We start from the raw sequence: 10,122 nt of genomic DNA, 5'->3' as shown, positions 1-10,122 counted from the left end.
CCAGATCAGGGATAAACTTCAGCCCCTGCCCATCCTGTTGACCCAGCCGAGCAACTAGCTTCCTTGACAGCCACTGTTGGCATGATGGCTGAGACAATCCAGCAAATTTTTCAGAACCAGACAGCTTATTTCAAGGAGGTTGGATTCACTCCTCCACACCCCTTCGCTCCTTGAGTCAGTTGGATCCACTCCTCCACAGGGCAGTAGTTCTTATCCTCTCTCCCTTCCATTTTTATTGCTGCCTTCTGCTTTCATTATTCTGTTCTCTACATCGAGACGATGCATCTTATTAGTGGGGGAGGGACATTTGAGTCTTATTGGAAGGGTTGGCTAGTCATTAGGAGTCTCATTTTGTTTTTGTCCTTTACTGAGTCTTGTGAATTTCATGTGCTAAACTTGTGCAGATTTTTGTTTTTGGCTAAGTGTGAGGTGCCCACCAAATTTTGTGCATAAATAGAGTATTGGCTAAGTGTGAGGTGGGCACTCAAATGCATGTTCCTAAATGTCCCTGCAGTCCCTATTCTACACTTGGAATTGTTGACAACCGAATCTAGTTTAGTACAGACCCCCTTGTTTTATGAAACTTCACAGCTTTTGGTTTGAAAAAGTCGAGGATAAGTAGATAACCCATCATGCATTGTCTAAATTGTTTAATAACTTATGAAGTCTTTTAACCCGGACTTGAAAAACGTTTTGAAACCTGTACCACTACTTTTACCCCAAATTATGGAAAGTCTTTGAGCCGAATTGCCAGAGCAAAAACATTACACTTTGCTCTATTTTTTTTTCTGAGTGATGTCCAATTCTAGTTTGAAATTCTAGAACTTGCCATGTTATGCATTTCGAGACCACATTGATGAATCCAGGTATTAAACATGATAAAGGCAGTAGGTTTTCTTTCTTTCAGCCACTCCAAATAAATTTTGAACCCTTAGTCTTGCCCAAGACTAACGAAAGTAACAGTACCAGCCCTTAGTTAACCACGCTTGAGCCTTTTCCTCATTCTTGACAAACCCCTATTCGAGTCCCTTGGCCAGGGACGTTCTAGCCATCAGAATTTGTATATTCTTTCATTTATTTCTATGTTTAGTTGTTGCTTTGAGCAATGTCCATATTCAAAAACCACAGGTTCGTTAAAGTATAAGGATTCAATTGAATAGTCCTTTAATTATATGTGGTTATGCTTCAAAAAGTGTCTAAATGGACATTAGCATGAAAAGCAGTAGCTTTCTTATTCTAGCTTGAAGTATTATCTTTAGAAAAAAAAAAGCCTCAAAGAAAAAAAAAAAAGAAAAAAGAAAAAATCAGAGGCAGGAAAAAAAAAAGCAAAAAGAACAAAACGAATTTTTGTTTAGTTTGTTCATTTCAGTTTGTTTATAGTTGATTAAGTCCGTCTCATTCATTCATTCTGAAGTTTGAGAATTGTAAGTAATTTGTACATAATTGTGTTTTGGTTTTCATTTTTGGCCATTTCCATTTTCATCAATTACCATTCCCATTCATTTCCTTTCCAAACCTTACCCCCAGCCAACGTTACACCCTGTTTTAAGTCCTTTTGATTTAGTGTCTTGAATTCATACTAAGTGGTTAAGATTTGATATATTGGCAAGCTTATGGTAATTTCACTCTAGAATTGTGAAACGAGTGATTCACAAAAAATCATTGCCCAAACACTTGAGCGACATGAGCGAAATCCGGCGAGAGTGGTACGTTTTTCAATAAGGGTTGACTGCTTTATTCCTTATCATACATAAAGCAAGCATGTTTGGGATAGCAAAAGTCCTTTTCTACTAGAGTCGATGGTTTGTGATCTTCATAACGCTAGGGGGATTGGAAAAAATTAGTAAGAGAGTCTCATTTGAAAAGGGGGGATATTGACTTAGACATAGACATGCTTAGGGACAAGTATTTGGCAAGTGTGAGGTAATTTGATAAGTGTCCAAAACGACAAGTTTATTATGCTCATTTTGTGAATATTCCATTCTTAATCGTGTCGTTTTAGGCCCTTTTTACTTGTTTTGTTGCATAAGTGATTTCAGGGATCAAATTGGAGAAAAGAAGGCTTGGAAGGCTGTTTTGGACCTTTTCTCACTCAAGTTCAGCTTTGCGGGCGTAACATGCTTAGTCTTGCCCAAGACTAAGAGGGTCGACTTATTCAGATCGCCAAGTCAGCAGAATCAGAAACTAACTTATCTCCACAGTTTCAACAGTATGTTTTGAACGAAAGAAATCCCTGTAAACAATGAGAGAACCCAAGAGATTGAAGATTCTTGGATTAACACTATAAAAGAAACCCACATTTGCTTTTGGAGATATTTTTGGATTTTGATAGTTCCTTGTTAGGGTTTTTGTAAGCTTTTGGCAAAATTTCTTGTTTTCATTTTTTACGTTTATTATTTTGTAGCTATCATAGTCGATTCATGGCTATGAGTAGCTAAACTCCTTTATCGATTTAGGGATTAATCAAAGGCTAGTATTATTTCCTATTGTGAGATTGTCATTCTTAAGTTCATCAGTCTAATTTTCTTACCCGTTTACATGTTCATTGATCTATAAAATCAGACCTTCAACGGAAGTTTAGACTTTAGTTCGGCCGGGCTTCGGTCTCCTCATTCGTTGAATCAATGTTAGGGTTTAGGATTCGTAATCATCTGAGTTCTTAACATATATTAAGCGTATGAACACGTAATTTGGTTTGAATCAGAATCGCTAAGAATCCGGTTAACTTAGGTTGGGTCCTTCTAATTCCTAATGCTTTTGACAGATCGAATTTTAAGCGCTAAGCTAGAACCGTCTGTCAATTAGGAGCTTATCTTTAGGCGCTCTAGGATTTGATTTACAACTAAGGAAGGATTAGGTCGGGAATGAATAAGGAACGGCTATAACCAACCCGGGTCATGTTAGTTATGATATTTTCACACTTTCAGTGATCAAAAGGAAATAAATACTAGGTCTGCGGTTATCCCTTAATCGGTTTCCAACCTGATAAGAGTACACCCCTTTTCTTTTAATTGCAATTTCGACTTTACAAAGTCAATCTAAATCAATCAATCAACCATTCACCCCCATTTACATTCATTTCGATTTAATTATTATACGAACAATCAGTATTAATCCTTAGGGTACGATCTCTATTTACCCCTATCTACGAATCAGTAGTCAGTCAGTAAATAACTGTTTATTTGGTGGATTCGACACCCATCACCTGGTTATCATCAGCAACCCGCAGATTATGGTAGAATTCCCTTACTAAGTCAGGGATCTCTGATTGAGAACAGCTCGGTCCAGCCATTCTTCGATATCCATTCACAGAATGGTTGCTCGGTTGTTACGAAAGCCTCAGAGAACCATCTTGAGAAGTCTACCTTGCACTCTCTAACGTCTTCGAAGACCTTAGTATAGGTTCTGACTTTGGTCGGCTTTCCTTTAGAGGAGGTGGCTTGGCCGGTTTTGCCTTTGCTCGGTGTAGTGGCCTTAGTCGTTCCAGGTGGAGTACAATGCCTGGAAGGTTCATCGGAACTGGTCTTAGGGTGACCGGAACCGGAGATGTTCACGGAAACCTTAGTCATAGTTTCAGAGAGGGATTTGGAAGTTTTGAGAGTTTTTAGAGAGACAGTGCTTATGCCAGAGAATTCGGTAAGTGTAAAAAGATAAAAATGGGGGTTTGCCCATTATTTATAGCTGTGAAAGGTGGATCTTATCGAATCCATGTGTCAGTTTTCCCTTGAGATTGTCAACCGACAATGATCCTGACATTTATGACACATTCGGCGCATACGTCATCCTAGGTGGCTATTCGCGTGCTTTAGCATTAAATGCAACGGATCTTATACTCAGCGTTTAGAATTCCAAACGTTCTATATTCTGAGTAGTCAGTTTTATACAAACGGATGGTTTAAGTAGTTGGTTGCTCAGTTTGAGATAACTACTCAGTGCGCATATTTGCTCAGTATGTGATATTCATTCATTTAGCATTAAACACTCAGCATAAATCTATCCACTCAGCAAGTAATAGCATAAGTCATTCAGCACGTTAATTCACTCAGCATGAATATATATTAAGAGTTGGAATTTACTGAAGAGGATTAAACATACCAATGGCTTCTCTCAGTATGCTGAACTGCTCACGAGCCAGTGGCTTTGTGAAGATATCCACAAGCTGCTCATCCGTTGGGACATAGGTCAGCTTTATCTCACCCTTGAGTACATGGTCTCTAATGAAGTGATGTCTTATGCTGACATGCTTCATCCTGCTGTGCTGAATTGGGTTCTTTGATAGATCAATTGCACTTTTGTTGTCACATTTGACCTCAATTGTCTTTGTTTGAACACCATAGTCTTCAAGCTGTTGCTTAATCCATAGGACTTGAGCAACACAGTGTCCAGCAGCAATGTACTCAGCTTCAGTGGTAGACAAGGCTACTGACGCCTGCTTCTTGCTGAACCAGGATACAAGACAGCTTCCTAAGAACTGACATCCTCCAGAGGTGCTTTTCGTTCAAGCTTGTCTCGTCCATAGTCAGCGTCAGTGTATCCAACGAGTGTAAAACCATAAGTGTTGGGATACCATAAACCTGCATTCACTGAGCTTTGCAAATATCTAAGGATTCTTTTTATAGCTATGTAATGAGATTCCTTAGGGTTAGATTGATATCTAGCACAGTAGCATACTGAGAAATGAATGTCCGGTCTACTTGCTGTTAAGTAAAGTAGAGAGCCTATCATACCTCGATACAATTTGCTGTCTACCGACTTACCATTCTCGCCAGCACAGAGGACAGTGTCAGTGCCCATAGGAGGGGATATTGGCTTGCAATTTTCAAGATCATATTTCTTCAATATCTCCTTGGCATATTTAGCTTGACTGATGAAGATGCCATTTTTCCCTTGTTTGATTTGAAGTCCAAGGGAGAAGTTGAGTTCTCCCATCATTGACATTTCAAACTCAGTCTGCATTTGCTTGCTAAATTCCTTGCACATTGACTCATTAGTAGCACCGAAAATGATATCATCAACATATATTTGAGCCAGCAGGGTATCTTTACCCTTTCTCTTAATGAATAAGGTTGTATCAGCTTTGCCTCTGACATAGTTTCTAGTCAGCAGGAAACTGGTCAGCCTCTCATACCAAGCACGTGGTGCTTGCTTGAGGCCGTACAGAGCCTTTTTGAGTTTATAAACGTGGTTTGGGAATTTAGGATCCTCAAACCCTGGAGGTTGATTAACATAAACTTCCTCGTTTATAACTCCATTAAGGAATGCACTCTTAACATCCATTTGAAACAGTTTAAAGTTCATATAACTTACATAAGCGCATAAAATTCTAATAGCCTCTAGCCTTGCCACTGGGGCAAAGGTCTCACCGTAGTCAATACCTTCTTGCTGACTGTAGCCCTGAGCTAGAAGCCTTGCTTTGTTCCTGACTACATTTCCTTGCTCATCCAGCTTGTTGCGGAAGACCCATCTTGTTCCAATGGTCTTCTGACTCCTTGGATGTGGCACTAACTCCCATACATCGTTTCTTCTGAATTGGTCAAGTTCCTCTTGCATTACGCTCATCCAAAATTCATCTTCCTTAGCATCAGCGAAGTTCTTTGGTTCCTGAACTGAGACGAAGGCTACGTTGCTGAGGTATCTCCTGAGTTGGTTTCTTGTCATCAGGGTATTCTCAGCGGCATCAAGAATAGCACTCTCTAAGTGTCCTCTTGGTATCCTTATCTCCTTTGGTAGATTGATGTCTTGTGCTGTCTATGTTTCAACAATCTCTGCAGGTGTAGACTGGTCAGTGAAAACAATTTGAGGTTCACTTTTACCTTTGGCCAGCCCTTGAGGGAATGACTCAGCGGCTGTATCTTGATCAGCGGGTACTGAGTGTGGATCATCCTCGGTCAGCGGCAGATATCTTCCTGCAGGGTTAGTTTCATCGAACTCAACATGTACTGACTCTTCTAAGACTTGAGTTCGTTTATTGAAAACTCTGTATGCTTTGTTGTTTGTTGAGTAGCCTAAAAAGATAGCCTCATCAGCTTTTGAGTCAAACTTAGCTAAGCTATCATTGGTGTTTAAAATAAAACATTTACAGCCAAAGGCTCGAAAGTATCCAATGTTGGGCTTTCGTCCTTTCCAAAGTTCGTAGCGGGTTTTCTTTAGTATAGGTCTAACAAGAGCCCTATTAAGAATATAGCACGCTGTGTTAACAGCTTCTCCCCAAAAGTACGTTGGAAGCCTATGCTCACTCAGCATTGTCCTGGCTATTTCAACCAAGGTTCTGTTTTTCCTTTCAACAACCCCATTTTGTTGAGGCGTCCTAGGAGCAGAAAAATTATGGTCAATGCCGCTGGCTTCACAGAATTCAACAAACTGTTGGTTTTTGAATTCTCCACCATTATCACTTCGGATGTGAGCCAATTTTAGGTCTTTATCATTTTCAAGTTTTCTAACCAAATTTGAAAATGTCTCAAAGGTCTCATCCTTGCTACTCAGCAAGATGATCTAAGTGTACCGAGAAAAGTCATCTACAATGACCAAGGAAAATCTTCTTCCACCCAGACTCAGCGGCTGGACTGGACCGAAGAGATCCAAGTGTAGTAACTCTAACGGACGCTTAGTTGAGACAATATTTTTACTATGAAAAGATTGTTTGGTTTGTTTTCCAGCTTGGTAAGCGTGGCATAGTTGATCTTTTTCAAATTTAAGTTCTGGCAGTCCATCAACCAATTACTTTCTTGCTAATTTGGCCAGGAGGTCCATGCTTACATGACCAAGTCTCCTGTGCCATAGCCAGGAATTTTCTTCATTTGAAACTAAGCATACAGTTTTTGAAAACTTTTTCTCTAAGTTCAGCATGAAGACATTATCAATGCGAGGGGCAGTTAAAATTAACTCATTAGTTTTACCCTCGAATATTTTACATCCAGTGTCATCAAATATAACTTTTCTCCCATTGTCACATAGCTGAGCTACGCTGAGTAAGTTATATTTGAGTCCGCTGACTAGGGAGACTGACTCAATAGTAGGATTACCTCCAATGGTTCCTGACCCTACTATCTTACCCTTTTTGTTGTCTCCAAAACTTACGCTTCCTCCTCGTTTACGCTCGAATGTGATGAACTGAGTTTCATCACCAGTCACATGCCTTGAGCATGCGCTGTCAATATACCACATCTTTGACTTCTCAGCACATCTCAGGCTTACCTGCAATGTAACTAGTTACTTTTAGGTACCCAATTCTTTTTGGGTCCTTGCTTGTTAGGTTCAACAGGTAAAGCATCATATTTTATTTTATGGCGGCATACTTGGACATTATGGCCATTCTTTCCACAGAAGTCACAGCTGACCTTCCGTTTAGGATTTCTCATTGACTGGTTAGCACCCCAGTGCTGAGCATGCCAGCACACCTTTGTGGTGTGTCATTTCTTCCCATAAAAGTCACACTGGACATTCCGTTGAGGATTCCATCTCTGCTGACCAGTACTTCGGTACTGAGCATTCAGAGGAATATTTCTTTTGTTTGGAACCTTTAGTTGGTTCTGAATGGATGTGACGTCCTTTCTCAGTTTCTTAGAATCTGATTGGACCTCAGAGACAAACTTTTGCATAATTCCAATGTTACTATGCAAATCTGAGTTGTCCTGAAGAAGATATCGAAGGTCACTCAGTTTGACCTCCTCAACCTCGTCACATCGCCTGCTGAGTGCTCTAACCTTTTTATTACACTTTTTGACAAGTGTGTAAAGATCACTCAGGGCATTTACCATTTCATTTCTGAGCAAGGGTAGTGATATTACCTCAGTTGACTGTTTCTCATCATCAGATGCAATGGAGGGGTCAGCATGCTCAGAAGCACATGGCTCAGCAAGTTCGTCAGCCATGAAACAAATCTTCGCTGACTCAGTGGCATCAGCTTCAGATGATGATGAATCATCACTATCACTCTAGGTTGCCACCATTGCCTTCTTGCCGTTCTTTCTTTCTTTCCTCAGCGAGGGGCAGCTTGACTTGATATGGCCAGTTTGATGACATTCAAAGCAAGTAATGGGCTTTGAGCTGTCCTTCTTGTACTTGCTGTCGCTGGAGTCAGCTTTGTACTTATCAAACTTTTTATAAGGCTTCTTAGAATATCTATCATTCTTTTTGAACAGCCTTTTCATCTTTTTGGTAAACATAGCCATCTCTTCATCGTCTGTTGAGCTTCCATCAGTAGAGTCAGCTTTCATGACAAGAGACTTTTGCTTCTTGTCTTCAGACTTTTCCTTCACCTTGAAATTCTTCATCGAGATCTCATGGGTCAGCAGTGAGCCGATGAGTTCATCATACTTATAGGTGGTTAAGTCTTGAGCTTCCTCAACAGCGGTCTTCTTTGCTTGCCAGTTTTTAGGAAGACTCCTAAGAATCTTCTTGACTTGTTCTTCCTCAGTGAAGATCTTCCCAAGTCTCTTGAGCTCGTTGATGATGTTTGTAAACCTTGCATTCATGTCAGAGATTCCTTCATCATCGTTCATTTCGAACAGCTCGTATAGTCTCATCTACTGGTTCACCTTAGACTCCTTCACCTTGTTGGTTCCTTCGTAGGTGACCTCCAGCTTCTTCCAGATCTCTTGCGTTGACTCACAACCTGATATCTTGTTATATTCTGTAGCATCAAGCGCATAGTGAAGCATATTTATAGCCGAAGCGTGATTTTGTAGCTTCTTGAGATCATCCTCTGTCCATTTGGCCTCAGCTTTGACAACTGTTTGGCCAGCCACAACTTCAATAGGAACAAATGGGCCTTGGACTATTGAAAGCCATGCACTCATATTTGTTGCCTGAATAAAGTTTTTCATCCTATTCTTCCAGAAGGTGTAGTTAGACCCGAAGAATAGGGGAGGCCGAGTAATGGACAACCCCTCAGGTAAGATCTGAGTTGTCTAGTTTCCTAGGAGAAACCGAGTGTTGTTTTCAGCCATAGTGGGGATCAGCTCAAGGTAGTTAAACCTTTCACAGTGAGCTTTTAAGCTCTGATACCACTTGTTGGTCCCTTATAACGTAACAAGTTAGTTCCAAAGGGGGGGGGGATAGGAACTATTTAAAATTTTAGTACGTTAAGGCTGACTTCTTTTTCTTTGAAAAAGGATTACACAGCGCGCTGAGTAAATTAAGACACTAGCTTAGTCAACTGGTGACTAAGTCAGCTTCTTTCTTTGAGTCAGGAGATAGCACTTGAGTCTATTCCTGAACTCAGATACTCAATGTATACAACTCAGCGTGACCTCTTTACTTGGTCAGTTTTGTTTAAGCAAGCAATATATATATTAAGGAGTTTAAGGTTAGAAAGATGTTACTCAGCAAATTTATCCAGGTTCGGCCTCTAAGCCTACGTCCTGTCCCCGGAACACGTTCCGAGCTTTCGAATTCTCTACTGAGCTCTTTAACAGTAGAGCATCAAACCTTTTACAACTTAGAAGCTGAGTATAACAAGAGTACCTTCCTCTATACCTCTACTCACTCCTAATCTCTCGCTGAGTACTATAACTGAGTACTCAGCCTCTCCTTTGTAATCTCTAGAAATGATAAAGATTTGTCCTAAACAACAATTGCTAAGACACCTTAGATGATTGAATAATCACTCTAGACTTTTACACGAAAGATATAGAATTTGGTGTAAGTATTTGCTTTGCTTTTTCTCACAGAACTTTGAGTAGAATTTTGGTCAGCGTAATGGCTTGATGAAGTTCTGTGTTGAATGAAGCACTGAAAGGCCCTATTTATAGAGACGTCTGAGACATCAGTCATTTCGAATTTCGAAATAACTGTTGGAGGGAAACGGCTTCCTGTCGTTGTCACTCAGTCCTGCTCAGTGCTCTCGGTCAATCAGATTCAAGTATCTTCTGTCTTCGGTCAGTACTGAGCAGCTTTTAGTCAGTCCGGCAGAATGTCTCTCCATTTATGGTAAGGTCAACTAGACAGCTTTCTGTGTCTTCTGAACTTTACCCAAAGTAGAAATACTTTGTCTGGAAGTTGTTCTTGCTCAGCTGCTGTCTTGTACTCTTTGTCGATACAACTCAGCAGCTTCGTTCCGAAGTTGTTCAACGAAGGTCTTCTCGATCCTTCTTCCACTGAGCTGCGTTTTGCATACGCAGG

Source organism: Euphorbia lathyris, chromosome 6 (assembly GCF_963576675.1).
Source record: "Euphorbia lathyris chromosome 6, ddEupLath1.1, whole genome shotgun sequence".
Lineage (NCBI taxonomy): Eukaryota > Viridiplantae > Streptophyta > Magnoliopsida > Malpighiales > Euphorbiaceae > Euphorbia > Euphorbia lathyris.
Note: the sequence above shows the minus strand (reverse complement) of the source record.